Here is a 6,000-nt window from a genome sequence, read left to right as displayed (position 1 = left end):
GCCCTGCCTTCTGATCTAATGCTCTAGCCCAGGGTTAGTCTATATGGTTGCAGATCCATTATATAAAATGTACTTAAGTGATCATTTAGTGAATGCTGTGATGATGGCAACTTATTGCTTGTCTAATAGTCATGTAAGCCTAACTCTATGTTGCTGGCCTAGCATGTGAGAGACAAAGAAAGCAAATCCATATATGATGGCCATAGATCTCTGTAACTTTCAATTTTAAGTGAATAATGCAACATCTGCCAACATGCTTGAAGAACGTGAGTTGATTTTACAGCCCACAGTACGTTAAAACATTATGAAATTGAAGTTAATGCCGAATAGTAAATAGTAAGGAGAAAGCCTAAAATGGCATTTTACAAAGAAGAAATAAAATCCTGCTTATCTTCTATTTTTTTGTAATAAACATTTGTGTGTGGGGCAGGACTTTTGTTGAAATAGAATCATATACCATGAAATTTGCCCTTTTAATGTGTAATTAAGTGATTGTTAAATATTCACAAATTAGTGCAAGTATCACAACTGAGCTTCAGACATTTTATGATTCCCCCCAAATAAATCTATTATTAAGAGTCACTCTTCGTTATTCCTTCTCAAAATCCTGGCAATCGCCAATCTCTTTTCTGTTTCTAACAATTCTGATATTTCATATTAATGGGATCATGTAATATATGGCCTTTCTTATCTGACTTCATTCACTTAGCTTAATGTTTTCAACATTCACACTGTGTCCCAGTACATATCAGTCTGCTATTCCATTTTTGAGTGAAGAGTATGCTATGGAATAGGTATACCACATTTTGGTCATCCATTTAGCAGTTGATAGATATTAAATTCTTTTTACTCACAGTTATTATAAAACTGAGTCTAAAGAAATTTATTTACAAGTTTTTGTGTGAAGCTCTATTTTCAGGTACCTTAGGTAAGCATCAGAGCAAAGACCCAGTTGAGGCATAAGGTAATTCTGTGAAGGTGGAAGAAACAATGGAGGGAGAGGGGCCAGGTAAGTCAATTGCAATCCCTTTAACAAAGATTTAAAAAAAAAAAAAAAGAAAAGAAAAGAAAAGTTCTCCCCCAAGTGGCTTGAAAAGGAAGGAAATACAAAGGGACAAAGGGACAAAGAGTGGCAGGGCAATGGGTCTTGAGAATCAAGTCATGGGCTTCAGCGCGCAATAGAACAGAAAACCACATTTTAGAACAGAAAATCTCAGACAGACCAGGAGGACAGGGAGTGACATAGGCCATTCTCTGAACAGAGGACATTGCATGAATGACAGCATTCACTGGGCAGTCAGCGAGGCATAGGATGAGGGATGTCTCATACTGGGAAAGGGAGAACAGGATGGGAAACAGAGGAGTAGCATCATACATGGAAGGAAGGGTCCTAAAACTACTTACCTAACTGTACAGTAAAAAAACTTGAATATCACAAAATGTGAATACAGATCTAAGGACCCACACCCAGGAGCTAGTCAGTTTGGCGGTAACAATTACATGTCTCAATTATCGAGAAACTAATTTTTATAAAAGTATTGCCCTCTTTAAAGGGCAAAATCTTTGATGGTGTTTCAGAGTGATGATAGTGATTAAAATGTTTGTTTTAAACCTCTATATTAACAACACAACTTAAAATAAAATATAAGATGTATTTTTATTAAATGTGATTTTAAGTAGGTCGGATTGATGATTTATTATTTTTCACATTTTTATTTGAGTGATTTTTTCTTTCACTTCTCATGCATAAGGTTAAACCATAACCCCCCAAAGGAAAATTTATTCCTGATAGCTTTCACTTCACCAATGTCCCAAAATTTCAAATAGGTCAGTAACCTTATTTGGGTATGGATGGAAGCAGTCAGAGTAAGAATTTAGTTTTCAATCAACATGAGAGTTATTCAATCTATTTTTTTTCCTCTGTTGCTAAGAAGATAGGATTCAATTTACTTGTAAATCTTTCATATGTAACCAAACTTTTTACATTAAAAATAGTAGGAAAAAAGTCAAGCAGTGTGATTTAAGTTTAATATAAAAAAGCCAAGTGATCTAATCCTGAACTTTGCACTTGATGTATACAGGAGGGACACGGTGACTTAAAGGAGAGGAGAAACGGGCATTAAAGCACATTTAAGATAGCATGTACTTGAATTCTGGTCATCTTTTCAAAAATAATTTATTTTTGGAACCATAGCAGCCTTTTTGATGCTATAAGTCCCCCCCTTCCTGACTCAGTCCTACTTAATGCATATGATTAAACAGTATTCATAACAGTAATGGGGGTTCCTATTACAAGTAGAAGTTTCAGCAACAATTCGGTTGAAGATAAAATAAACTAATTACTTTTGGTAGAAATAATAATTTAACTCTGCATATAAAGGTTGTCTGTAACAGAAAGGGCAAAAGGAGACGAGGGGTCTACCAGGAGTATCTTTCATCCCCAAATCACACATCCATTGCTGCCAATACTGGCTGGAACTCCCTGAGAGAGTTACCAAGTTACCGGTAGCAAGATACTGAGAGTATCCCGCCCGCATGGCCAGAGCCTGGTAAGCTCCCAGTGGTGTATTCGATATGCCAAAAACAGTAACAACAAATCTCACAATGGGGACGTTACTGGTGCCCGCTTGAGCAAATCGATGAACAACATGGACAACGGGATGACAGTGCTCCAGGCTACTGGCTGGAACCACAGTACAGAACAGCTTTCTCACCTGCTAACCCGCACACCACACTGGTGCCTTCTATCTTGCCTTGTCCATTTTTATCTCAGCATACAAGAATGGTGCAGGCATTTGAAAAATTGAAACTGAATCCCTCCCAATCTGAACTCTGCCATTGGAATATGATTTTTGATTTTTCAGTCTCTATATGAGAGGGAGTAAACCACAATAGAAGGAGATTAGAAAAAAATGACTGCATCAAACAAACTACGTCAGTTCATTTTCTGCCAAGTACTTTGTGAGAGTGAAGTAATGTAAACATTTTTCTACACCTGTCTCACAGTCTTAGAGAAAGAACTGAGTTTGATTAACTTCCTGCTGTAGTGTAAATTGTTAAAATTGTCTCAAATATCATTGAGAGCAATCAAGGAAAAGAAGAATGGTGGAACAGCCATTGTATCCAAATAAGTATGGGAGTGTTACATTTATGCTCATGGGGTAGCAAAAGTGAGACAGCTTTTAAGCAGATAATTCCATATGAAATGGGAGGTTGTTGTATTAATTAATGTAAACCATATTGGGTCTTTCCCATTAGCATTGAAGGCATCAGCCTTTGGTGTTCCATTATTATAATGAGAAAAATGCTCTTTAATTTCTGAATGTTTTATGATTATAGTGGGGGATTTTCCGTGCACTTTTCACTTTTAGTTTGAAAGGTATGGAAAATGCATTTTAAAAAACCAATTAGCCTTTATTTGCTTATAATGGACAAGTGGCCTTTTCTTTGTTGGGGAACCTTTTTTGAGTGCTGACCCATTCATCCCATTCTCTGAGAGGGACAGTCTTTTCTGCTGGCATCTCAGGGGCTATCCACCTCTAAGTAGTGGAGGCTATAAAGTCCTTTTATTTCAGATTTAAAGAAAACAAATGAAGTAGAGAAACTTGCAAATTCAAACAAATCCCATTTAAAATGAGTGTAAATCAGTGCTGGAGCCATAACACAGCTGGTAAGCATTTGCCTTGCACGTGGCTGACACAGGTTCAATCCCCAGCATCCCATATGGCACTGCCAGGAGTAATCCCTGAGTGCAGAGCCAGGAGTAACCCCTGTGCATCACCGGGTGTGACCCAAAAAACAAAAAAAAGAATGTAAATTCTCATTTCAAATATTATATTTTAATAAGGCAAAAGCCAATGTAAGAGTATTCATGTTTAGCCAATGTTTTGCTGGTTCTCTAATTTTAATAACTAAAGCATATATTTCATAAGTTTCTATCTGCTGTTAGGTATAAATTTGCTCTTTTCTGAGGAGACAATTATGGAAAATGGGATAAATTTTCATTTATCTGTCTCAAATATTTTTTCCGAAGAACTAAGCCCATACATTTTCAGTTCTAAACCCTATTGATGTTTTTGTTGCTGTTTACTAAATGCATTGAATGATGACATAACAGAAAATGTAGCAACTCTCCATATCCATGTTTCTCACTTTAAAGTTCCAAAATAGTATTAAAATTACTTAGCATGGATCTCATTCTCTAATGTCATGGAAACATTATTTTAGATAAGAACTGTTTCCTAAGTAGTCTAAAGTATGTTACTATATGATGATCAGATAGGATGGATCCAATTTATCAGTGCTTCTATTTGCATCTAATTCTGTCATCTTCTTCTCTCATAGAATCAATGACATTAGCTGATAAAGAGGTCTTCAGAGTGAAGTCTACATATCCAAACCTGCCTTGCAGCAATTTGTGGTCAAAGTGTTGCATTTTCAGCTAATGAACTCTAAACCCTTCTAATGTAGGGGTCAGAGGAATGGCCCAGTGGGTAGAGTGTTTTCCTTACAAGGGCCAACCTGGGTTTGATCACCAGCACCGCATATGGTCCTCGAAGCTCACCAACAATGATTCCTGAATACAGAGCCAGGAGTAAGCCTTAAGCATCTAAGAAGAGTTTGGCTCAAAAACATTTCTTTTTTTAAAAAAAATAATAAATAAATAAAAAGCCTTCCAATCAATGTAAGGAAACATTCTGTTCTTCAATTTATTTTTTTTTCTAGCAAGTCAATATACGAATAATCACTTTTGGATCATATAACTTTGTTTCTTAAGAATGACTGAACATCAAGAAATAAGGAACGTGAATAACCACATACAAGACACTGCACAACAATCACACCAACTCAAAAGGTATGTAAAAAGGTGAGAAGTGTCTTTCTTTTCAAGGAATTATTATTTTGGGAACCTACAGTCCCAGTCTGTACTTATATTTACAAAATAGTGATGATAATTCTGTTCTTAGCCTTTATTTTCTTAACATTTCCCATTTCAATGTAGTCCAAACAACTCTGCATGCTATACAGCCATTTATTATAGAACTAGCAGACACACAAATATAGTTAATCTAATAAAATGCCATCATAAGCATGCATCTGACCTGCTGCATTTAATTAAATATTATGTAATTTAGTATACAATTATATAGAGTATAAGGTGCCATAATTTCTCTCGCCAACCAACTTTAATATGTCAATGGCAGTATTATATTAAACACATTCATACATCATATTAACAAGAAAAGCACAGAAAATTAATGAAATTTTATATTTTACCTCACTCCATAACTAAAGCTCCCTGTTAAAAAGAAACAAGCCAATACTATGAATCAGCAATCCTGATGTATCACTGTATCACTCTCATCCTGTTGCTCAATGATTTGCTTGAGCAGGCACCAGTAACGTCTCCATTGTGAGACTTGTTGTTACTGTTTTTGGCATATGGAATATGCCATGGATAGCTTGCCAGGCTCTGGTTGTGTGGGTGGGATACTCGTGGTAGCTCCGAGAGGGGTGGAGGAATCGAACCCGGGTAGGCCAGTGCAAGGCAAACGCCTTATCTGCTGTGCTATCACTCCAGCCCCAAACCAGATGTAAATGAGATAATTTTAACTTTATTATTATACAACCTTAGCAGGGTCAATGTAATTCTCAATATGAATGCCATCCTTTGTACAACCAAGTTAAAAGTGATCTATTGGGGAAGAGTGACAGTACATGACACTTGTCTTGCATGTGGGGCCAGGATTCGTATCCAGTACCCCATATTGTCGCTAAGCCCAGCTAGGAGTGACCCCTGAGCACTGTAAGGTGTGGCTCAACCACCTAGACCTCCCTTTCCCTACACACACACACACACACACACACACACACACATACACCACCATCATAAAAAAAAAAATGGACCTATTGATCAGATCTCAACATACTGGGGTTGTTTGGGGGATGATCCATTAAGGGCATAACTTTGGTGAAAGATGTGGTGTTGGAACGTATGCA

This window comes from Sorex araneus, chromosome 1 (genome assembly GCF_027595985.1).
Source record: "Sorex araneus isolate mSorAra2 chromosome 1, mSorAra2.pri, whole genome shotgun sequence".
Taxonomy (NCBI): Eukaryota; Metazoa; Chordata; class Mammalia; order Eulipotyphla; family Soricidae; genus Sorex; species Sorex araneus.
This window is presented reverse-complemented; position numbering follows the sequence as displayed.